The 26,775-nt window shown below is 38.7% G+C and overlaps 1 long non-coding RNA gene across 1 annotated transcript in view; it reads left to right on the top strand.

Annotated features, from left to right (window-relative positions):
- LOC140895314 (uncharacterized) overlaps nt 1-26,775 on the top strand; it is a 57,423-nt gene that overhangs the window by 14,809 nt on the left and 15,839 nt on the right. The window contains exon 2 of the long non-coding RNA XR_012154166.1: nt 8,082-8,252. This is a non-coding gene — a long non-coding RNA (uncharacterized lncRNA). The remainder of the gene's footprint in view (nt 1-8,081; nt 8,253-26,775) is intronic.

Genomic DNA, 26,775 nt, shown 5'->3' with positions numbered 1-26,775 from the left:
AGGGGCGTTAGGGGACAAGAGCTGAGGAAGCGTTGTTCTAAGTCAGCCATAAAAATGTTGGCATACTGTGGGGCCATGCGGGTACCCATAGCAGTGCCGCTATTCTGAAGGTATACATTGTCCCCAAATGTGAAATAGTTATGGGTAAGGACAAAGTCACAAAGTTCAGCCACCAGGTTAGCCGTGACATTATCGGGGATAGTGTTCTTGACGGCTCGTAGTCCATCTTTGTGTGGAATGTTGGTGTAGAGGGCTTCTATATCCATAGTGGCCAGGATGGTGTTATCAGGAAGATCACCAATGGATTGTAGTTTCCTCAGGAAGTCAGTGGTGTCTCGAAGGTAGCTGGGAGTGCTGGTAGCGTAGAGCCTGAGGAGGGAGTCTACATAGCCAGACAATCCTGCTGTCAGGGTGCCAATGCCTGAGATGATGGGGCGCCCAGGATTTCCAGGTTTATGGATCTTGGGTAGTAGATAGAATATCCCAGGTCGGGGTTCCAGGGGTGTGTCTGTGCGGATTTGATCTTCTGCTTTTTCAGGGAGTTTCTTGAGCAAATGCTGTAGTTTCTTTTGGTAATTCTCAGTGGGATCAGAGGGTAATGGCTTGTAGAAAGTGGTGTTGGAGAGCTGCCGAGCAGCCTCTTGTTCATATTCCGACCTATTCATGATGACAACAGCACCTCCTTTGTCAGCCTTTTTGATTATGATGTCAGAGTTGTTTCTGAGGCTGTGGATGGCATTGTGTTCCACACGGCTGAGGTTATGGGGCAAGTGGTGCTGCTTTTCCACAATTTCAGCCCGTGCACGTCGGCGGAAGCACTCTATGTAGACTGCTGTTTCAACCTTCAGGAGGAGTCCACCTAGAATCCTTCTTTCTGTAGTGTTGGTAGGGAGTCTCTGTGGATTAGTATGTTGTTCAGAGGTATGTTGGAAATATTCCTTGAGTCAGAGACGTCGAAAATAGGATTCTAGGTCACCACAGAACTGTATCATGTTCGTGGGGGTGGAGGGGCAGAAGGAGAGGCCCCGAGATAGGACAGCTGCTTCTGCTGGGCTGAGAGTATAGTTGGATAGGTTAACAATATTGCTGGGTGGGTTGAGGGAACCATTGCTGTGGCCCCTTGTGGCTTGTAGTAGTTTAGAAAGTTTAGTGTGCTTTTTCTTTTGTAGAGAAGCAAAGTGTGTGTTGTAAATAGCTTGTCTAGTTTTAGTAAAGTCCAGCCACGAGGAAGTTTGTGTGGAAGGTTGGTTTTTTATGAGAGTATCCATTTTTGAGAGCTCATTCTTAATCTTTCCCTGTTTGCTGTAGAGGATGTTGATCAGGTGGTTCCGCAGTTTCTCTGAGAGCGTGTGGCACAAGCTGTCAGCATAGTCTGTGTGGTATGTAGATTGTAATGGATTTTTTACCTTCAGTCCTTTTGGTACGATGTCCTTCTGTTTGCATTTGGAAAGGAAGATGATGTCTGTCTGTATCTGTACAACATAACATTCATAAACCAGTCGGAGAACACTTCAATCTCTCTGGTCACGCGATTACAGACATGAAAGTTGCGATATTACAACAAAAAAACTTCAAATCCAGACGCCAGCGAGAAACTGTTGAATTGAAATTCATTTGCAAATTGGATACAATTAACTTAGGCTTGAATAGAGACTGTGGGTGGCTAAGTCATTATGCAAGGTAACCTATTTCCCCTTGTTTTTTCCTACCCCCCCCCAGACGTTCTTGTTAAACCCTGGATTTGTGCTGGAAATGGCCCACCTTGATTATCATACACATTGTAAGGAGAGTGGTCACTTTAGATAAGCTATTACCAGCAGGAGAGTGGGGTGAGGGGAGGTAATTTTTCATGCTTTGTGTGTATAAAAAGATCTTCTACACTTTCCACAGTATGCATCTGATGAAGTGAGCTGTAGCTCATGAAAGCTTATGCTCAAATAAATTGGTTAGTCTCTAAGGTGCCACAAGTACTCCTTTTCTTTTTCCCCTGGTAATGTCCCTCAGGCATGTTTAATACTAACATATAGGTTCTTCCTATATTCAAGCACAACTTGTCTCTTGTTACAATCAAACCTTATATTATAACATGCAAAATACAGGAAGAAATAAAGTGTTGAAAAAGTAGTGTTAAATAGCTAATTTGTAAAAGTAGAAAAGTGACAAATTGTAAAGTCACATATACAAATTACAGGCCAGATTCTGTAACTCTTTTTCACATGGAATAAAACCTTACTCTTCAAATAGATCCCTGAAGTCAATAACTATACTCAGGGAGTAAGGTACTATTCAACATGAATGCGTGTGTCTGAATCTAACCAGCTAATAATAATCCAATGAAATAAAAAAAATCACATATTTACAGATGTACTCTTTTAAACTATAATTATTTTTCTCCGTCATGCCATAGTTAGGAATATGCAGCTGAGCAATAATTATATTCATTTTTTTTCATGATTACTGAGGTCCCTGATTGACAGCTTTAACAAGTGGAGTTCCCTAAGCAAAGAATAGGAACAGCTCAGACAATGAGTGCAAGCTGCCCTGCACTGCTCCTGCCCTGACATAGTTCAGCTCACACAACTCATTCATTCTTTGACTTCTCTGCTGAGATACCAACCAGGAGGACAAATTAGTTCCAACTGTGCTGGTGTCTTGATACTTACCCACAGCTGTCTGGACTGAGACCACTGGAAAGAGCTATTGGAAGATAACAGCTTTTAGTCCCTACCAGCCAGGATTGGATTGCTACTTGTAATCCAGAAACATCTAGTCCCTGCTTCTATTTTCTGACCAGTTGGCGGCATTAATAGATTCCACATTCATCACTGTAGAAGCTTCTTGCATTTATTCACTTTCTGCAGTGGAGTGGCATTGATCCATTGAGCATAATTTTAGAGACACTGGATATGCTTTCTGCTCTCATAATAAAACTGATGCAGTGGCATCATTGCATGAAAGTGTAGGGTTAGAGAACCCTGTGCTACAGGATGAGCTGCCAGGTGCCAGAATCAGTGCTGACTGAAGTTGAGGGTATGGAAAATAATACCTTTCTAGTACAGGTTGCTTTCTATATCTCCTGGAAATCATGGAACATACCTCACTGTCCTCTGCACTGCCCATCTTGCTCTGATACCAACTCATCTGTGGCCAGGATCCTGCTCTCTCACCCTTCCATGGCTATATATGACTTAAAAAGGCACCAAAGCGAGGACAGGATGGGGAGAGGTCAAACAGAGTACTGTACAACACATCTTGTGGACTATAGAACTGTTCTCCTTACCAGCCCTATCTACAGATGCTTAGAGGGGCATTACTGGTGCTGGATGTGTTAAGATTGAGCTGGGAGTAGTGCTGGAAAGTAACCAATAGATCTCTTACTATTAGTATCCACTGGCCAAAACTCCAGGAGTTGCTGTGCTTAGACACACAAACACAGCCGCTGGACCGTAATAGCAGGTCCAACACCACTCTTCCCCCAGCCCTGCAGGACTCTCCTGCACAGAACCCATTTCCTAGGTCTTTTTGCAACAGAGAGGATTTCAACTGAACCGGGGGGGGGGGTGACATTTTAGTGATGAATTCGAATGGAGAAATGTTCAGGTTTGCCCTTTCTAGACGATAATCCTCTTGGAAATTTGACCAGTATTCATCCTTGCCGTGGGCAGGTGACAGTGTCAATAATGACATATGGCATCATGTCATCAAAGTCAAACAAACTTCACTCCGCACTTGTCGACAATCTTCAGGCTTTAGTCAGTATAATTTCAGCCTGTGTACATTCCAGCTGTTTCATATTGTAAAGGTTTATCCTTTATTAACTACAGTGGGAGAAACGTTCCCTTTTCAGGCAATCTGCCAGGTATAGCTATGTCATGTAATAAATATAGTGTAGTCTCTGAGAACCATTCATTTACAATGCAGAGCAGATGTGTAAAAATACACCAAAAGGACGGTGACAAAACAGTAAAAACAAAAGACATTTGCAATTAAGGGTGAATTACTCTGAAATTGCTGCTCCCTACACGATGCTTCTCTGAGTCTCCCCACACTGCGTGACACTTTTCTTCAAAATAACTGCAACCAGCCGGATGATATCCCTTTCTTCCTTTCCCTCACCTATTTAACATTTTGCTCGGGGATGCTCTGTCCCCAACACCACGTTCTTAGAGCTAACCTTTAATACATAAGGTTCTGTGAATATAGGACTTGATATACTTCTCACTTACAGCAGTGTAAATCCAAATGAACTACACTGAGAAGCCAAAAGAAAAGAAGTACTTGTGGCACCTTAGAGACTAACCAATTTATCTGAGCATAAGCTTCCATGAGCTACAGCTCACTTCATCGGATGCATACTGTGGAAAGTTTAGACGATCTTATTATATACACACAAAGCATGAAAAAATACCTCCTCCCACCCCACTCTCCTGCTGGTAATAGCTTATCTAAAGTGATCACTCTCCTTACAATGTGTATGATAATCAAGGTGGGCCATTTCCAGCACAAATCCAGGGTTTAACAAGAACGTCGGGGGGGAGGGTAGGAAAAAACAAGGGAAAATAGGCTACCTTGCACAATGACTAAGCCACTTCCAGTCTCTATTCAAGCCTAAGTTAATTGTATCCAATTTGCAAATGAATTCCAATTCAGCAGTTTCTCGCTGGAGTCTGGATTTGAAGTTTTTTTGTTGTAAAATAGCGACTTTCATGTCTGTAATCGCGTGACCAGAGAGATTGAAGTGTTCTCCGACTGGTTTATGAATGTTATAATTCTTGACATCTGATTTGTGTCCATTTACTCTTTTACGTAGAGACTGTCCAGTTTGACCAATGTACATGGCATTGCTGGCACATGATGGCATATATCACATTGGTGGATGTGCAGGTGAACGAGCCTCTGATAGTGTGGCTGATGTTATTAGGCCCTGTGATGGTGTCCCCTGAATAGATATGTGGGCACAGTTGGCAACGGGTTTTGTTGCAAGGATAGGTTCCTGGGTTAGTGGTTCCGTTGTGTGGTATGTGGTTGCTGGTGAGTATTTGCTTCAGGTTGGGGGGCTGTCTGTAGGCAAGGACTGGCCTGTCTCCCAAGATTTGGGAAGCCAATGAAGTAACTGCACTGAGGCCAAGGGTGAAAAAAACAGTGTTACAGGTGAATCAGGGTGAATAAGTACTGTTTGCAGAACATAAGTAAATAAGCCTGATTGCAGTGATAACTGAGAGCAGAAGGTGGGTCAGAAGGCAGCTAGACAGATATAACTGGGGATAGCTAGATTGGAAAACCTAGATGGAAAGATTGAACAGGGGGAGTTGGACTTGTCTGTGAGAAGCTGTGGTTACAGAACAAGCTGCACTCTACCCCTTTTCGTCTCTCTCCAAAGTGACAGGCATGGCTTCCTCTCTCACGGTTCAACCACTCTTGTATTGGATCTCTGGGCTGCAGCCTGCCCCTTCTCCCCCATTTATCAACCATGTTAACATGACAGGCCCAAATGCATTTGGCCCCTGTAAGCACTTTATCCCCAGGGACGTGGAGCTGATTAAAATGCCTTTCCCCAAGGATGCTTGGTATTCCTTCTGATAAAACGATGGCAACAATAAGGTGTTGTTTCCTGTTGGTTTCCGTCTTACAGCCCCCTTTGGTTTAATCCCATGCATTCAGGCAGGATAATAGCACAGGTAACTAGAAAGGCATATAATAGTTATAAAAACCACACAACTCCCTTACTCTCCACAGAAGCATTCATTGATAATCATTGATTTAGGATTAAAAAGGAGTTAGGATCCAATTCTGCAACATTTTAGAACTACTGAACATGAAAATGAAGCCACTACTGTACCTAAGAATGATTAAAATACAATATCATCACTGGTTCAGTTTGTATAAAACTACATTGTAGCTTTACTTCTGTATTATTGTCTTTTTTTTTTTTTAATACACCTATCAGGTAGGAACTATGTACAGTGTCTAGCACAATGGGCCCCCTGGATCCTAACCGAGGCAACTAGACACTATCAAAATGCACATCATGATAGCATTCCAGCCTTTAGACTTGGTTAGCAACCTTGGAGGGGCTTCACTACTATTCTGCAGCCTTGGAGAAGGAAACTTTCTCCTCCAGTTTCACCCAAAGAGTTCCCAGAGGGCAGAATTTAAGTCTCAGTGTTTGCTTTTATTAGCATAGCTTTCAGTATAAGACACATGCTTATCTGAACACTGATGCCTTTGCTGTTTGAGAGTAATTGACATCCTAGTAGTTAGCTGTTTCTATCATTAGCTGAATTATATTCACTTAAAAATAAAGTGCAAGTTCAATACAAATTTGCATTGTATTTTGTGTACAGCACAGAGATTCCATTGTTTGTGCTCGTGGGAATGTATTGATATTTTAGGTTCTATTTCTCTTTAAAGACTGGTTGTGAATACTTGATATTTGGGGGGGGTTAAGTTTGCATTTTGAATAATTTGCAATATTTTGAAATCAAAATAACTGCATTAACATATCAAGTTGATTTTAAACAAACAATGATACAGAAAATGTCATGGAAAATAGTGGAAGAAATATAAATGAGGGTACTTGTAACACCTATGATATACAAATTCTATTTGACTAAGAATCCTCTGCTACAAAATGCACTCAAAAATGTATCCTAGATTCTTGTCTAGTAATGGCATGCTTCTAGACAATGTTGATCTGATGGGGCAGGATAGATACATTCAGGTTCATCCTCTCATTCCCCATCCAGCCCTAATAGCCAATTTTCTGCCTTAAGAGACTGTCTCACAGTGTCTTCGAACTTCTTGCTTCACATCTTAATCTCAGAATAATTCAGAATAACTCCATTGAATTCAACTAAATTACTCCACTGGAAGTGAGACTGAAATTTTGCCTAATGAGTATAATTTTGCTTCACTTTTATTAGGTCACTTGAGTTCATGTGATTTTTGTTGGTCCTTTATGATAGGATTCACTGGATTCTCAAATATAATACAGGCATAAATGAGAATGGAATCAAGCACACTGTATTTAACTGTATGCAAATTCCAGTTTAACATTTCAAATACTTTCCTAGCCTTTTTATATTTCATGTATGTCATTGTCAAAATGTAACAAAAGTTCAATCCCTGCAATGATCTAAATTTTCCATAGGGATAATTACCTTTTGCTATTTCAAGTTGTTATCAGCCAAGGAGATGGGAAAAAAAAGGTTATGCATATCCTGGGGGTTACATTCTTAAAAGGAGCAGAAAACTGAAGGGGAGATTTCTAAAGATACATTCATTTGTGCTCTGCTATCGGCAAAAGTGCAGGGTAGCTTCTAACAAATCAATGCAACCTAAAGCAAAATTCACACGTTGTCTGATATGACAAAAGTAAGCTGAACACCAGCCTTCAAGACCAGAGAGCTGGCAAAGCTAATAACACAATTTAGTCTTCTATTAACAATTGGTTGTGGCATAATATAGATGGTTCATTTTGAAGAAAAAAAATATTAAAACTCAAAATGCTTTGTAAAAAGAATTTACAATTGTTTTGTTCCTTATAGTTCACTCCTCTTAATCCTACCACTGGCCTCCTAACCTTGCCAACATCTCCTATTGTTACTTACCAGTTTGAACTACATAGACTACTAGTCATGTAGGTAGATAAAAGGCCATCAGTAGCTTCAGGTTAGGTTCCCTCTAGAAGGGAAGTGGAAACCTCAAATAGAGAGGTTTCAGAGTAGCAGCGGTGTTAGTCTGTATTCGCAAAAAGAAAAGGAGAACTTGTGGCACCTTAGAGACTAACAAATTTATTTGAGCATAAGCTTTCGTGACCTACAGCTCACTTCATTGGATGCATCAGATGAAGTAAGCTGTAGCTCACGAAAGCTTATGCTCAAATAAATTTGTTAGTCAAATAGAGAGGCCATTTGGAGATGATACTGTTGGCTTGTCTCTTTTGCCAATAGCAGAGCACAAATTAACAAATCAGTGCTAGCCAGACCATTAATAATGTTCAAAGGTCAGAGCCCAGCTACAAGCCTTCAGGAACAACGACATTATTACTCTCTCACACTTCCTTTTCTCATTCCAAACAGGCTGTGACATAACTACAATGCAAAGACAACAAAATCAGCAAAGTCAGTGTCTCTCACAGGAATTTTCATTCTTCACCCTTCTCGGCTCAGTCAAGTTGAATGTGAGAAGCGTGCTCTTTACAGCTAATTTAGATTCTTGCCTACTGTTGTTACTCCTACCGCATCTTGTCTGTAAGTATTCTTAGGTCAGTATTCTAATTTCCTACTGGAAAAAGTGACCGGTTTGCAAACATCTGTTCCTGGAAAAGCTTTTTCAGAGAACTGAATTTGGTGAAATGCCACCTTTAGGGAAGATATTTAATTTAATATATTGTTGATATAAATTTCACTGCAAAAATATTTTCTATGACCTTTTTCGTCCTCATAAAAAACACTGTTAGTTAGCAGTATAGTTTTAGTGATGACAAAGGGGCCGGATTCTCAACAGATGATTTCAATGGCACTATATCAGTTTATACCAGCTGATAATCTGGTTTTGGGGACTTTTGTTCCAGATCACAAGTATTTGGCAGGTTAGCCCAACCAGCTGTATCTTAAGGGCCAGTTAATTGGCTGGTGCAAATGGGCACTGATCCAGGAAATTCACCCACTTACATGAATTGTGGATCTGGCCCTAAATCTATTCCATAAAACATCTGCCTTCCTGCATCTAAAATTAACATTCTTCCCGCAAACACTATTAGACATCTTTTCTTATCCAAAATTAAAACTTGATTACATAAGTTTTATGTTTACAGTGAGACACTATTTATACAGCATATGGCTATCGTAGTGAAAAATATAAAAGTCATTGTAGTGGCACTAGTCACCTTTGGGCCAACCCGGCAGGTCCAAAGTAGCTCAGCAATATGATTTGGTGAGCCCACAGCATAATGACACTCATCCTAGACTCTCTTCATACCATCTTAATTCAGCAGCCCCCACTTCCTCCACAATTCCAACCAACCACCCCCTCCTCTTTCCTCACACCAGTCTTCCATCTTATCTGATATCCATTCCTTTCACACCCACATGAGTTGCTGGAATTGGCCCCAGGCAGTATTTTTTATGCAGTTCACAAATTCTGCATTAACTCCTCTCAATTTCCACAACTGTATATGTCTGTGAAATATAAACAAATGGATCATGTAAACTGGAGAGTCATGGTAGAATTTTATGGGAGGACCCTGATTGTGTCTGTGTATATCATTTTTTAGAAAGTATTGTAATATCTTGGCACTAAAAGCTATTCAAAATTCTAAAGTAACATTCTGCCTCGCTTTACTCCTCCTCCATCTCCTCTCCCTTTGTTTCTTCACTTGAGGTTTTCTTTCCTTCAACTGTATGTAGTACCTCTTTCCCTCCATCTATGTCAGTATCCATTTTCCTGCAATCTAACTATTCTCCCTTTACAACTTTCTCTTCTCCTTCTTCCCCCACCCCACCCTTTTTGCTCTCTTCTTCTTTTTGGATTATTCTTTCATTCTCTCCCTCTCTTCCCTAACTCCACTTTCGTCCACTTTCTGCCCGTTACATGTTCTCTCTCTTTCATATTCACTGATGCGCACCACAAAACTAGTGTCCTCAGTCATTCCCTATGTGACTACTGCCACTGGTTCCCCTGCATCACTCAAACACATTTCCGCTTGCCCTGATGCCCTTAGAGATTGTCATTGGACAACTCGTGCCCTTGCTCCCTCCCCCAGTCCTAGAAGGAGAACCACAGAGAGGATCCTTCACCCACTGTCCCTGAAGACATTATTCTCAGCAAATGGTATTGAGGAGGCGAACTGAACTGGGATCCCCTTGTTCTTGTTAGGAAATGGAGAATGGAGCATAGATCAGTTCTCCTATTCTACACCCGCAGACCGGCTTTGTGGTCCAATAATGGGATTATCAATTATGCATTTGTCCACTCTAACAGCCCAATCTGGACCTGGTGTTTTGGCTAAAACATAATAAAGCTATCTATCAAATACAGAAGGCATTTCCCTTGGATACCTGAGTGCCACAGCAGCACCCCAAGTAGAAATACAACTACAAAATGGAAATGCAGATTTTATTTCCTCCGTGATACAAATAACAATTTTATAGGGGGCTATGGATTGAATTAGTGACCTTCGGTGGGCAATGTTGCATCCTGGTATCAATACAGCTGGGCAAAATTTTTCAGATGAAACTTTTTGTTGCTGAAAAATACATATTCATGTTGGCTGAAACATTAAATTTGTGTCACTTAATTTTTGCAGTCAAAAAACTCCCACAATTTAAAAAGAGATGTTGTTTTGACATTTTGAAGAAACATTTTAATTTTTCAATTTGAAATGACATTTCATTTTGAATTTTATTTCAGTTTTATTAAAAAAACAAACCAGTTTTATTAAAAAAGGTTTAAAAACTCAAAAAGAAAAGATGATATTTTGTTTTGGGTTTAATTAAATGTTTCATTTGATCTACAATTAATTTTTTCAACTTCTGTGTCTAGAAGAAAGCTTCAAAAAAAAAAAAAACAGTTTTGTTTCCGGTTGACCCATTTTAGTATTCATGTCAATCTTTAGGTGCATTTTCCTTCTGCTTTGAATTATAACTAAATTATCAGGGTGTTTACAAATCTAAAGTGAATAATTTCTGTATACGTCATCCTTCTGCACTCCAACCCCCACCGCTGTTTGTCACTTCTACTTGTAGTGTCACACCTTATGTCTTATACTGTAAGCTCTTTTGGACAGAGACTGTCTTTTTGTCAAGAATTATAACATTATTATTATTATTATTATTATAACATTCAAAAACCAGTCGGAGAACACTTCAATCTCTCTGGTCACTCGATTACAGACTTAAAAGTGGCAATTCTTCAACAAAAAAACTTCAAAAATCAAAAACAGACTCCAATGAGAGACTACTGAAGTGGAATTAATTTGCAAACTGAATACAATTAACTTAGGCTTGAATAAAGACTGGGAGTGGATGGGTCATTACACAAAGTAAAACTATTTCCCCATGTTGCTGGAAATGGCCCACCTTGATTATCACTACAAAAGGCTTTTTTCCCCCAGCTCTCCTGCTGGTAATAGCTCATCTTAAGTGATCTCTCTCCTTACAGTGTGTATGATAACACCCATTTTTTCATGTTCTGTGAGTATATAAATCTCCTCACTGTATTTTCCACTGCATGCATCCGATGAAGTGAGATGTAGCTCACGAAAGCTTATGCTCAAATAAATTTGTTAGTCTCTAAGGTGCCACAAGTCCTCCTTTTCTTTTTGCGGATATAGACTAACACGGCTGCTACTCTGAAACTTGTCTTCTTGTGAAATTCCTAGCATGTTTTGAGTGCTATAAGATTATGAAAAATAATGATTTTAATCATAATTCCTGAAAACACTGATTAAAACTACAGCAATGAAGAATACAGACGCAACTGGAGGACAACAAAGAGACGTGGATGTCTGCTATCTAACAGCGGAAGAGCGAATCAGATGACAAAAATAAGGCTGGAAAACAATGTGTTCCCTCAGATTTCACTAAGTGAAATTACAGTTAAGATTAATGCTGTAGAGTGTTTTGAATATGAAAGTTCTATATAAGTATTAATTATCATTAATAAAAGGGATAAATACAGCATAAAGACACAATAGAATAACTAATGGGGAAAGTGAGATATTACAATGCAATACTGGGATCAAGGAGGAACAAGCTATAGAATGCCTAGTTACGATGACTATATTCAAATCAGTGGGACCTAATGAAATGAGCTCTAGAATACTCAGAAGTACTGGAATTACTGACAATGCTAAATGAGGTTCCAAAGCACTGAGACATCGTAGCTATTAAGATGTGAAAAAGAGGAGACCTTTACCAGGGGATTTCATCCTGGTATGTTGAAATTCAATACCTGATAAATTACTAGGTAGAATCTGGAATGCAGTTAATGTGGTCTCTCCTAAAGAAAAAGAAGATGATAAATAGAAATTAAAAGGTGCAACTGAAAGCCAGCATGAGGCTGTAGGCAGAGCACTAGGCTGAGAATCAGTCCAGGGTTCAGAACCAGAACCTGGATTCTATTCCTAGCCCTGCTAATGATCTGCTATGTGACACCGGACAAATCACTTCACTGCTCTTTGTCTTTGTTTCCTCGTTGTAGGACTTGTCTATTTAGATTGTGAGCTCTTTAAGGCTGGAGACTGTCTCTTATTATATGTTCCTACAGAGCCCAGCGCAATGGACCCTGAGCATAGTTGGGAGATTGAGGTCACACTGTAATACAAATGAATTTTATTTTAATTAAATAGACTCAATATTTTAAAAAAATGTTATAATAATTATATCATTTAAATGGCAAAAACAGCATGAACATTTAATACAAAATTATTAATTTATTAATTGTTTCTTTGCTCTATTTATTCAGTAAGAACCAAGGTCCAGATAGCTAAAAGGTATTTAGGTATTATTTACGCTCAGCATTTTGATGCTTAACTAATTTAGATGCCTAAATCTCATTTTCAAAAGAGAATTAGGTACATAGGTGTGCTTAAACACAGTCAACTGTCAAAGGGATTTTAGCTCCGAAGTGTGTAAATCCTTCTTTGAAAATGAGATTTAGGCGTCAAATTCAGTCAGGTGTTGCAACCCTGAACACAGCGATGCTTAAGTACTTTTTAAAATCTGGGCCCAAATCCTTAGCCCTGTGCAATGCCCACGTAACTGGGCTCTGCACTGGATAGCCTATAGGGAGAAAGGAGTGAGAAATTGCTCAAACACAGACTCTTCCTGCCAGGCTATTCCAGAGTTGTGACTTCATGTTTAGGGCTGCAGCAAACCCCATAGGTGAGAGGGAAAATTGCTGGTGGATCCCTGTAATCAATTAGCTACTAGCCCCTCTTCTCTCTCTCTAGTGCACCACCATGACTTGCCTGAAAGATCAGTATTGCCATTAGTTTATTGCCCCGTGGTTGGACAGTGATGTCATTAATGTAGGTTCACTTCTGCTTGAAGCAGCATTAATACCCATTAAGCTATCCTCTGCCCATAAACTTAAAGAACAATGGGAAGAGAAGCTACACTCCTCCTGCTCCCAAAAAACAGCTACAGCCCATGGAGTTCCAGAGAAAGTGCCTCTGTGGAGTCTCACAAAGGGAGTAGCATGCTGAAACCTCCCCCTCTACCCTCGCAAATTTTGCTTTCTTTTGCTGCATGCCAATTGCAGAAGCAGAGGAGAAAATATTGCTCTGTCAACTCAGAAATAACATAGTCCAGACTGCCTTGTTATAAGATGTTATATCACAGATAACAGCCATCAGTTTTAGTTCTGATGATGTACAGTGTGTCCAAAGATGTTGTATGTCTTAATTACCACACAACCTATCATGTTTGTTATGCCCACATATATATGGTATGTATATATAGTATGCTATATTACATATGCCATGTGATTTTTTTTAAAGAATGCACTGCACATTAGTTTGCACCTAGTTACAAGCCTTTTCTTTTGCAAGTGTGAAACCTGAAGGATTTGTCCATATTTCAGATATAATACAGATGCTGTCGCAAATATTTTATATAGAATGTGGGCACACTATCTTCCCAGCGAGCAGGCTGGGTGATTGTTTCACGACAAACAGTGAGTAGTATACATATTTGTGCCAGGCTGATCTATTGATCTGTTTAAAAAAACTCCTTACTATCAGGGCTTTTCCCCTTCCCTCTCTTGAACTTCTCCAGCTGAGCTGTAGCAGATTTGAATGGTGGTTGTGTTTTTTTTCTCTTTACCTACTTTTTTTTAATTCAAGATCTACTTTGTTTTTGCTACTTTATGTAGCAGACAGCTTGCTGTAAATAGATTTCACGTAATACCCATAGTAACTTGAGGCGTGTCTCAGGTAGAGTACTAAGAAGCACATTATTAAAATCCCAAATAAATTGAGACCCAACATCTAGCATGTCAGCAACGGCAATCCAACACAGAGTTCAAAAAAAAAATCTAAAATTACTCTTGGCATCCCCCACCAATACTTGTAATACAGGGAGAAGTACCATGAAGAGAAAGTACATTATCAGTTCTATTCAGCATAAGATTGAGATGGATGTACTGTACTTTCCAATACAAAACTGAATGGCAGTTTCATAAAACAAATCAGCCTAAATATAAATAGTAGCTGTCTATCTTTTCACTTAGTTCACAACATGGCAAATGAAAACCGTGTTCCCATCTGTCACAGTCCTGGATAAGTGCCCCTACTGGACACTCACCGGTTGTAATAATAATTGTGTTGCATCTTTAAGTCAGAGAACTGGATTGTGTTTGACAAACTGGGCCAGGACTGCAGCCTATAGGTATAAGTATTTGCTGAGTGAGGCACAGGCAGAAATTAAGGGTATAAAACAATCAGCCTACCTCCTGTAAAACAATAGCTTAAGCAGTTGGCACAAAGTTTTGAGGCCTGTGAACTTTGGCACGGATAAACGGCCCAACAGTCACCCTGAGGTTTGGGGAACTGGGAGAGGTGTGTTTAAGGGTGAAGTTTATACCAGGTAATCACAAGAACTTTGAACTGATACTACGCTTGGATATTTTAGGATAAAATTTTGGCAAATGCTCAAACGGGATCTTGTGTTAGCATCAAATTGACATATATGGCAATCGGTTGAGATCTTTAACATATTAACCTATAGGATAAGGGAACCCCAACATTAGTAGGGTGAGGAAATACAAATAAGGACGAGGGGAGAAACCCCTGCTGAGTATGCATTAGGTATAGTATCATCAGTGTTATGAAAGTTGTATCCCAGCCTGCATACTTGAGGAGGGAGAGATGTAGCCCCTGGACGGTGCCACAATGATGGCCACTGACGATGACTAGTGACTAACCTTTCAGGCTGTTCTGCAAGGGAGGGTGTGTGTATTTTGGTGTTCAGACGTATGTCCTGTATTATCTCTATCTACATTGCTGGGTTAGAGTGTTGGTAACTTTGTGAATTGTATCAATAAAACTATTACAAATACAGAAGTGTTCCTAAGTGTGAGTGTTGCACACCAGGGTTTCCAGCTGAACAGTAATTTTAAGAATACTGGGCCCAATCTTGGGACAAGAACCTATCGGAGTAACTGGGAATTCTTAAGTAATCTATATAATTAATGCACAAGCCATAGAATAGGCAACAGGACTATGCACTCAAAAGACTCCATAGGGAAAAACTGCAGTAGTAGAGTGTTAAGATGGCCATAGTATATTTTTCCATCTCTAATATTCTTTGAGTCTATTGTTCTAAATGTGTTTAATAGTGACACCAATAATCTTAGAAGCACAATACAATTAGGACTAAATGATTATCACTAAAGAAGTGATAGGTCAAAATATCAGGTCCAGCAGTGCTTTAGATAACAGTACATAATATTCCTTTTAAATACAGATATGTTTTCTTATTAGAATGGAATTTTCCTATTCATTTTCTGATAGCTTTGGTATGAGTGGGCCAGTACTGTTTTCTAAGTTACCAGACATGGAGAGCGTTTTCTTTTATTTTACAATGATTTCATTATGATTGTTATAGACCATCACTTACAAGAAAGCATATCTGGCCATTTGAGTTGCTAGCTCACAAATTACATAAATAGGCATAGTCTGTTAAGGAGGTGAGGAGGATGGAGACCTAAATGAAACATAACATACATTACTAAAAATGGATTTTGTGTGTGTGTGTTTGTGCTTCCATTTCATCATAGGGAAAAACATTCTCTCTCACAATGACTTTATGAAAGTTAAAAGGAAGTGTAACAAATAGCAATTTATCTATTGTGCTGTAAGGTAGTAGCAGCTGCTACATAAATTGGCCATTTCAGGAAATATTTTCATTTTTTAGAAGTGCCTTTTGTTCGTCTAAATAGGAAAACTCTGCCTTCCAACTCTGCCTTCCAGCCCTTTTGGCTTTTATATCTGTGGCTTTTCCCTTTAATCTCATCTGTATTGTAACCAGGACGTTGCTGGTCACTGGAGTAGAGCAAGTGTGATGAGAGGCAGAGGGTGTTAGCTGCTGCATCTCTGCTAATAAAACAGTATTAACCTTGTACCTGCATTTTCCAGGAATTCCATTCTCTCCATCATAATACCAAAGTAGCTATTTAAGTTGAGCGAGGCCCTGGTCCTCAGCTGTGCTATGGCTGCTTTGTGCCATGCTGCCACTGCAAAGCAGCCCTCTCCTCTCCCAGCTTCCTCCAATGGCAAGCCTCAGAGCCACTCCACAGTGGGCAGGGGCTGGAGAGCCCTCCACCACCATTGCATGGCCGCTCTGCTCTTCCCCATCTATGCAGGCTCACTGCAGAGCTTAAATGGTGTAGAGGACCTTCAGTGAGCCCTCTGCACTGGGTGAATTCCACCGTATGGGCTGATTTCTCCTTTTACTTACTTTAGTTTTACAGGGAATAACTCTCCTGACTTCAGTGGAGTCACCCTTTATTTATACTAGTGTAAGTCAGAAAGAATTAGATCCTTTATATTTTAAATCTATTGCTAATACCAGTAAGTAACAATGTTGTGTAAGACATGTTGTAAATATATTACGATCACATGTTGTCCCATAAAGAATGCTAATGAGTTCTGAGAGCATTTCTATTATTAAAACTGTTAGAAACCACAATATAATGGCATAATTTTTTAATGTGCTACAGACAAACTCTCACACTGACCAAGAAGTTCTTGGTAGACAAGTCTCCAGAGGAGAGCATGTAATGTATTACTCCTACTCAGAATTCATAGGTCATATGTCTAAATTACAGATATATCCAGAATTCCTCTGAGTTCTGTCTAGCATGTCAAGCATAAATTAGCCCACACATGCTAGGTCTGCAAGAGAAGTTTCTCAGCATGCCAGCACTCCTTTTAAAATCTTTGTTAGGTATTGCTTAGCAAGGTTCTGTCAAACTCCACTGATGAAATTCAGTGAGGATATAGATACACAAGTACAACCAGGTGAACAACCCGCCAAAATCCAAATATTTGACATAAGGTGGGCCAAATATCCAGAACACAGGAAGCAAGAAAATTAATTGGGGGTGGGGGACTGATCCTAATCCCAGTAAGTAAATTGAAAAACTCATATTAATTTCAATAGGTTTTGGCTCAGGCCTTTTGTGCAGAAAGTCTAATGTGTGGTATTAGTTTCCTAAGGAAAAAATAATTTTTTCATTACTTAATTCTGCTTCCACAAATTAAATATTGCCCTTTACCCTTTTCCAAGGCTTTCTGGCATTGAGTGTAGTCCTGTCACTTCAACTCAAACAAGCATTTCTTTTATCTCTTCACAGTTCACATGTTCTTTTCTGTGTGTTCAGCAGTAATGCTCTCGTTTTTCATATACTCTCACTGCAATTAATAATAATTATGTCATCAAAGAATTGTCAGAATATATCATTACTTGGGCCAATTTTTGTAAGAATTATAGTAAGGACAAAAACCTAATTTTGTAGGCTGCTCTCTACCATCATTATAAGGCTTTCTGTTACAGTATATAAAACCTTTTATTGAATGACACCGCACGCAGATCTTGCCTCCTAGCTATATGTATCTAGTAATAGTATTAATAATGCGGGTCCATTCGCCTTCCAGAGTGATGATACTAAAGGCTCAACCCTGCACTCCTAACTCTGGTAAGCTTTAATGGGAGTTTTTCCCCCTCTACAATGGAAATGAGCAGAAGGAGTGTGTTTTAATAGTTTCTCCCCTTTTTCACCACTTTACTCACTTAATGTTTAAAAAATTTTCTCCCAGGTTCTCTCCTTTCTTTGCACACTATAAACATCTCCTCCTCTGCCCTAAGCAACCAAAAGAAAAGCCAAAAAAGCAACCAAAAGAATTGTATTAGTTCTGCTTTCATGACTTCAAGAATTTGCTGAAATCATCTCACTCTGAGACATATAAAAACACAAAGTACTGTGATTTATGGAGCAGAGAGGGAATTTTCATTGTGATTGTAGTTAGTTTGTGACTTGCAATTCAAACCATGCAGGGCTTTGTACCTTTGTATGTGCTGTCTGTAATTTCATGTCCACTTATTTTTCCCTGTCGCCTTCCCCACTCCCTGAGCAGTGGGTGGAAAGTTGACAAGGAGCAGTGAGGAATGAATAGAAACAAAATGCTCCCACCCACAATGTACCAAACAGCACAGCTAAGACAGTCATAATTTGAGGTAGGCAGGAAACTGTTTTCCTGTACTGCAAAAGTTTGAGACTTTGAAACATTTTCCCTTCCCAAATTGGGATGAAAAGTCAAAATCTCAACCATGAACCAAAAATCCTAAAAACAACCCAGTTGGGGTCAAAAATTTTCATTTTGATCAAACTGAAGACATTGTTTCAATTTCAACCATTTTTAATTAAGTATAACTATCTTAAATTTCAAAATAAAGTCATGTCAAATCAGAAAACAGGAATTTTTCATTTAAAAAAGTGTCAAAATGAAACATTTCTATCGTTTAAAAAAATACCAATATTTGTTTTCAATTTAAGAAATTCATCAAAACTGACCCTATCCTGCAAAAAGTTTTGTTGTCAAGGAATTAACATTTCTGACAAACATTTTGTTAAAAAAAATCCCAACTAGCTCAAGGCATAATTTGCTGTGGGTACAGATCAGCAGCAGATTTCTACTACTTGAAATAAGAGGAAGGTAAGGAGAGGATTGTCCTTTTGGCTGGGTGTCTTTGCAATATAATGCCTCCCAGGCCTGTTTCGCCGGTGGTGCAATTTACACAGTCTTTACTCAAGGATGTGCATAGAGGCCCAAACAAGTGTCTAGAGTTCATTTGTAGGGTTTTTCTGTATTTGTTTGTTTGTTGGGGGGGAACAAATGCATGCTCTTGCTTCGTCCGTTTCAAGGTGTTCTTGCCTCAAAAAGAGAAATTAGTCATTTGCCATTTGAGATGCAGTCCAAGCAGCAAACCCTGTGAATGTTTAGCTCCAGAGATTTCGCTTGACCCATTGTAAAGAGAGTGACAGTTGCAAAACTCAGATGTAGATCTGAATTTTTCCAGAGTTCAAGGTATTTGGCTTCTGAGTTATGGTTAAGATCCACCTGTACTATTCATATCTGTGCTGGATGACACCTTACCAGGGCTATAAATAAATATTTCCCTTCTAATACAGAGGCTAGAGGAACATATGGTAGGGTAGTGCTGATGTTATAATAATTGAAGGAGTGTTCCAGATTCCACAGTTGCAGTAGAATATTATTTTTGGATGAAAATACCTGCCCACAGTTTAAAGCAGTGTCTTCTGCTGGATTTTGGTGGGCTTGGGGACATCTATCCCTACAGAAAACAATGTACTGTGATGCAGATTTCCTGCAAAATATCTCAGTGCAAGACAACAGCAAATCAATCTCCACTCGTATACTACGCATTGTGTTTTGGCACAATATCTATGAATGCTGATTGCTTGTTCACCTGACTTTGCATGACAGCATTGGAGAGCTAGATCCTGGCATCCTTTCACAGCAGAAACTCTGCTAGAATTCAGTGGGATTTCAAATGTATTGGAATTTTGCCTGAACAAGGATGCCAGGGCCTTGCAGTTTTTATTGCCCTTCTTTAATTGTGTGATATTGAGTTGGTGTGAATGTAGAGAAAGAGGATGGGGATGAGGAAAAATGGAATATATTAATTCCAGTTCCTTCAAGGCAAACAGATTTAAGCCATTTCCTATTTTAAAACTGAGATATGAATGAAAAGATGGTGGTAAATTCGACAACACCAACAGCATTGCTTGAGGGTAGAGTAAATTGATCCTTCATGCTTTCTTATATTTTAATTTCATTAGTAACTCAAATTGCTTGCAAAATGGAAAAAGCAATAAATGGATGATGATGCAGCTTTAAATAAATATTCTACCTAAATCTTAAATGTGTCCTCCAATGTCAGTTGAAATCATGAGTTCCAAATTTGGGCCTACTTTTGCCTACCAGATGAACTACCATAAATTTCAGTGGAATTGTGGGCAATATCTGGGGGCAGAAATGAGTCAGTTAAAAGAAAAGCTAATTTTGTTGGAGTTAATTCATCAATGACTGGGATTGTATTAGTAAAATTCACTACTTATTAATTCATCACCAAAAAGGAGGAGGGCAAGAAGTTAATCCTGATCTAAACAAATCCCCGTGAACTGGTGAACTATCTATATATGCAGCAGTCCCTCCCACCCCCGAGTCCCTCTCATTCAATGTCAAAAGCCTTTTCTTTTACTGAGACAATATCACAAATGCAATTCGATTCTGTAAAAACAAGGTGTTCAACGAAAGAGGTAAGCCACTAAAAACTAACACAGTTTAAATACAGAAAATACAGTATACAGTCAATGGAACTACTTAGGTCAGCCCGGGCTAAAGACCTTTGTTGAATTGGGACCTTAGACAAATTCAGTCTAAAATAACATAAGTTAGACTTTCAACCAGAGCCATCAGTGTGTACATTACACAGATTTAGTCTCACCCTTCTTTAGAATCAAACAGACTCTGTTAGACTCCCCTAACTCAAGCCCATTTATGAATGTGTTATTTACATGCCCTTATGCACCATGTCTGGGCACAGTGAATCATTACAAGAAACAGAGCTTTGAATCCCTTTCAACATATCATTAGGTTACTGTAGGCTGGTTTTAGTACCTTAAAGCCTTGTGTTGTAGCCTACTGCAGTACATCTTACTATGTATTCACCCATAGGACCAAGTCTTGGCTTGTGATAGGAACCCTTTTAGATGCAGTGCCATTACATAAAGCATAAATTACAGCAACCTCAGATATATTTTGCTAAAATGTAATTTAGAGCATATGTGGTGTTTATGACACTCAGGTCTAAAATGGTTGCCTCTGTTGTTAGTTATGCTATAACCAAATACTCCTGAAATCACTGGTCTCTCACTTCCTCTTCATTGAGAATATGTGCATCCTTTTCATATTGGTCATAAAACCACATGCTGCATTCGAGCTCAATATTCTTGGTTACCTAACTTACCAGAAGAAAATTCACATTCAAATTTCTGAAATCCCCAAATTGGTGTGGCTTGATCAGGTCTTCAGGAACAGGAGAAATGTGAACACTGAACTAAAACAAAAGTTATCATATTTTATGAAAAAGTAGGGGGGTGGAATTTTTCATTTAGAACAAAAGCTTTGGGAGTTTATGTTTTATTTCTTTAATGGGGAGGGTGAAAGATGAGTAATATGTAGCTGCTATTAATTGGTGTAGCCCCACTGAGCTCTATGAGAGCTACATCATTTCACACCAACTGTGGATATGGCTCGCAGACCCTTCCAAGTTAGCTTGGGAAATGGAAGTTGGAGTAAATGTCACTCAAAGTTTAAGTTGGCCAAGAAAGTAAACGCAGATGCAGCATCTGGCTTTCAGTGATGGTCTGCTTTTAATTTTAACCCAGTTTTCTATCTGGTTTGACTGATACACACAGGGATCAAGTAACTTGCTGGAGGTCACGGAGCGAATGTTCTCAGATTGTTAGACTGCAATGTTTTCCAATCTCTTTCTTTGTCTTATGAGAACAGATGTGCCCTAATGCGATCTAGACTGCACTTCAATCCCATCATTTAAGATTCATCTAGTGAAGGAATTAAATGGTGCACTGCTCCAGCTACAACGCAGCTTCAGGCCTCCACATGAGGGACACCATTCCTGACCCTGTCACTGCAATTTGTCAGTTGCTCCTGGTATTCATTATCTTAGACACCCACAGGGGACAGTCCTAAAGAGGTCTCATGATGTACTACAGAGTGGCAACATCATTCTGTCAATTGCTGGTTATAATGGACCTGTGAGTCCTTCATATAAGATTACAATTGACGCATGAACAAGAACATTCTTTCTAAGTGGGAACTGGTTCAAGCCAGGATGCTTTTCTTAAAAAAAAAAAAAAAAAAACACCTCACCAGAAAAGCCTGCTGGGCCTGTACTAAACCTGGAGAAAAATTATGCTTTGCTGGAGTAAAGAATGGTTATTAGAACCAGATGGGTTTATGAGGAGTTTGAGATTCCATATAGTGAAGTTTTGAATCCCCAGCATGATCTACAATCCTCAGAGGTTTTGTTAATTTCTCTTTAAATAATTTTAGCAACGTTTCTGTGAAAATTTGAGTTATTTTTTTTAATTGCATCAACAGTCTTGTTTCTGTGTTAAAGCAATGTTACTCTATCTCACACACACACTGGTTCCAATAATAGAACACTTAGCATTGGGGGGAAAATATCAGAAAATAATTGCAAAATCATAATAAATTTATAACTGAATAAAAGTTTGATGTTGCTTACAATCAAATTTTTTAAAAAGCAACCAAAAAGTTAATACTGCATAAATATTCCTCAAATCATCTTCACCATATATTTGTAAGGAATGAGTCTATTTTGATTGCTGTAATTTGTATTTTAAGTGCATTTTGCATAATTACTTATGCCTTTATGGAAAACCTAATGAGGAAAATTATAGACAAAACAGAAAATGCACTAACTATGTAAATGAAATTAATTCCAGCTAATTAATCAATCATTTCTAGGCAATAAATTTACATAAATAAATCAGACTAGGATTTCCCCTTGACTAATATTTCCTGTTGAGTTTTTAGGAGTAATAAGAAAACTGTTAAAATGTAAAATAAGAGTTTTAAAAAATATATTCTGTAATGCTCATGAGGTTGAAAAATCATTATATGGCTACAACATAGCTAGGCAAATAAGAAAGATACAGCTTATCTTTATTTGTGGACAGAGATATAAAAATCTATTACAACATCCTTTGCAAGACACTGTATAGAATGCTGTAAGTGCAAAAATATTCTTTTTGTTCTTGTTAAATTTAAAAAACTAAAACTTAGGCCCTGATTCAAGAAAGCGCTTACACACATATTGGTGTGGCTATGTAGAATAACACGTAAGCATATGCCAAAAGTTAGACCTGTTCATAACTGCTTTTGTGACTCAGAAAGCTTTCTTAAATCAAAGCCTATGTCAATATTAGTGGGAGAAATTACAATCTGAAATACTGGGTATTTCTAGATATTAAAGTTGCTCCGACAAAGATTAAAAAACTGCCACTGCATTTCCTGGAGGCCAAATTCTTACCCAGTCACACTCATTGATGCAGAGAGAGTCAGACTTCTGTCTTGTACCCACAGAGCTCCACTTTTGATTTTTGAAAGAGAACGGTGGGAAAGCACCTTTATGATTGCCAAACCTTTCCTCCTCCATATCCATTGCTCTACTCCCTAAAGCTAAGGAATGATGTCAGAGAGGTATTGGGCATGAATAGAGGCACTAAAGTAATTGCAAGAAGACAATGTCTCATGTAAGTTTTATTCTTGTATTCTACTTGATCTTCTTTTACAGGATATATATGTACTAGTTCTTAAAAATTAATTAGTAGTTAGCACATGGCAATAAGAAGAAAAGTAGAGGAAAAGTTTGAAGCAATAGTTCCTACAACTTCAAGACAACTGAATTTTTTAGGGAATTAGAGTCACTCATTGCATTACAAAGAGGCATTTCATGCCTGCCAGATTATGGTAAAAGGTATCTTTTGCTACCTTTTCCTAATTATAGCTCTGAGAATGCTTTGTAAAAATGCTTTAAAAAAAATCCCTGACTGCAAAGAGTTTCTGGGCCTGATCCATCTCCCAGTGGAGCCACAGAAAAACTGGAGTTTTTTTAATTGGAAGCAGAAGCTGGCCCACTCCTATTTGCCTTATAAAACTGAACAAAAGCAATTACAGAAATTCATTCCATTTTTATTTATGAAGCATCTTTGACTGAAAGATCATAAATTGCTTTGCAATAATTTAATGCACAACATAAAATCGAAGTTAAACATTTATTAAAAGCACACTTTAAAGGAAGATATTCAGACTGGTAATGGGTGAAAATAAAAAGGTTCAGAGGTTAAGCATCCAAAATTCTGCAGGCTCAAATTTCAGGAGCTGTATATCGATATGGAGCTACACTGAATTACTGGGCCACAGGAAGAAGGGGGCACTAGTACCCCTGCAATGGAAATATTGGGTGGGCTCTACTCCAGTGTAAACTCCTGCACACTGGCACTCATTTGCTTTTCTCTTCTATCATACAATACTTCCATGTATTTTCACTGGAATGATTTAAAACGGTACAAGCATAAAATTTCTGGTTTCTGATTCGCATGCCTCAAATTTGTTGTGATTGGTTTACCATTTGTTGTTGTTTTTCTACTAACTGCATTTTTGCTTAGAAAAATGAACTTTGGCCTATAAAGCCAAAGCTCGTAAATGCAGGTGTTTTCTTCCACACTTCAACACCTCCACTATACCTTACCAATGCTCTGAGCAGCAGTTTTGGTGAGAGTAAGGCCAGCAATCTGAATTTAGAATCTTTTTGCCTGCTTCTCTTCTTCCTCCAATAGATACTTTTCTTATTTTGTAGATGTAACTAAAATCTCCATCAAAATGTACCTCCACAGGTTTACTGCTCAGAGTCTCATTCATGCCATCCTGTCTCTGAACTTGTTTTGGATCAGTATGCCGCAGTTCCATATGCACTCTCTCTCCATATGAAGAATCTAGACTGGTTGTCATGAGATGAAGACCAGGATAGATGCTTCCTGTTATCTATATATTGAGGGGGTGACGGGTAAGGTACCCCTGCCCCCAGTCTCAGAAAAACCAGAAGCCTGCAAGGTTGCATCTCATTCCCTTTATTGGTGGAAACATGTCTCATTGAAATCATTGAGATTGCAAGTTGTGTTTATATTCATGTTATTCAGAACTCAAAAGACACCAATAGCAAGCCTTCTAGGAGGACGAAGATTGATTATTATAATTTGTGAACGGTCATCGATGTGTTTGATGACTGGAGAAGACATGAATCCTTCCCTGAGTGTCTTACAAGCTAAAATACCCAATCCGGTGAGGTGCTGATCACCCCGCGCGATGCTCAGATCCTCCAATTTCCATTTATTTCCATATTAGCATCTTAGATGGGACTGGAAGCTGAATATTTCCAAATATGTAACATTTGGTATTTGAACAAATGTAAAAAAGTGGAGTTGTCATTTTGCTAATCAAATGCAGGGCACCACAGTGGCCACTTACTGCCTTCCAAGCACCCCATCTGAGCTAGGGTTGCCTCTGTGGTTGTCCTGCCTCTATTTCCCCTTCAATTACTCACTGAAGTCTCCAGTGACTTTCTAAGCTCAATCTTTTAATTTCCTCTTCACCAGTTCTTCTCAGGCTGGTAACAGCATTTGTCAAAAAATAGAACTCAAAAGTCTAAAACAAATACAAAGTTCAGAACTCATCTTCCCTTCTTTAACTCCCACTCAAAGGCTGTAGCCGGCAGGGCTCTGCAGGAACTTGCTTCTTGTGAATGCTTTTCCCACAAGTCCCAGATCCATACTGTCTCCCAAACTTCCTGCCTCTGGAAGTTTCACTCTCTCTGTCCCGTACAGCTTCCTGCTACCTTTTATAATAGAGTCCCTGATTCCTATCAGGTAATGCCCATCTTGTAATCATGGCTGGCATATAGCTCCAGGCCAAGCCACCCTGTCACATACAGTACTAATAAGGTGCAAAATGGAAATAAATGTTTATGTTAAGTATTCTAATCTGTATTTCTTCTTACAAGTGCCAATCAACCTACTGAATACATTCTGCTGGCCACATAGCATATGGGACTAGGAAACATCAAGGGATAAACTGTTAAGAATTTTGAAAGATCTTTCAGTTTGTTAGATCTGCAGCATACATACAATAACCATCTTCCAAGATAATATTCATATGACAAAATGCAAAGAAATGATCTGCTGCAGCACTTGGGTGTTTAATAATGATGGTCTGTACCCAGTAATGATGATATATCACTGCTTGCTGAATTCCAGCAGTTCAGTGAATCTTTCCACTAAATGTCTTTGGTGATGTTGAAACAAACATTATTCATTTTATTTTATTTTGGAGAGAGAGAATAGACTAAAATAGATGAGGTGATTAGAATATTTGAATGCAATGGCCAGTTACTTGACATTCATTTGAAAAGTAGTAGATTATCATTCCAAGGAGCCTACTGCTATGCTAATCTCTCCTTGTTACAGCAATTTTATATTTCATACTTCTTTAGAATCTTGAATTTCTGATGGCAAGACAACGAGTAACAAAAAGAAACACTATTGAATCAGAGGCAGACATTGTTCAAGTGAATTTCAAACACAAAGCAATTCTTTCATGAACATTATTGGCAAAATAATAGAGAAAAGATAGGCAAGTAAATAGATGAATAGAGTAAAAGAGTGACTTTTAAAAAATAAATTACTCACTTTCATAGTAGTGTTAATTGAACTCAAAATAAGAGAGAGATGGATAAGAGGAAATCTTTAAACTACTCTGTCTCAATTTCATCATCTATGGGGATAATATTAAAACCAGACTTTGTGAAACTTAGTTCATTCAAGTATGTAAATAATTTGAGGTCCTAGGATGGAAGGTACTGTGGAAACATACTGAATATAATATGCAGTAAGTAATATCCAGAACACACAAGTACTAATGCCATCAAAATAGCTATACATAATCTTAGCAAACACTCTAAAATATTGACAGGTTTCAGAGTAGCTGCCGTGTTAGTCTGTATTCGCAAAAAGAAAAGGAGTACTTGTGGCACCTTAGAGACTAACAAATTTATCTGAGCATAAAATTTCATGAATATT

Source organism: Lepidochelys kempii, chromosome 11 (assembly GCF_965140265.1).
Source record: "Lepidochelys kempii isolate rLepKem1 chromosome 11, rLepKem1.hap2, whole genome shotgun sequence".
Taxonomy (NCBI): domain Eukaryota; kingdom Metazoa; phylum Chordata; order Testudines; family Cheloniidae; genus Lepidochelys; species Lepidochelys kempii.
Note: the sequence above shows the minus strand (reverse complement) of the source record. Positions and strands in the feature narration are given on the sequence as shown.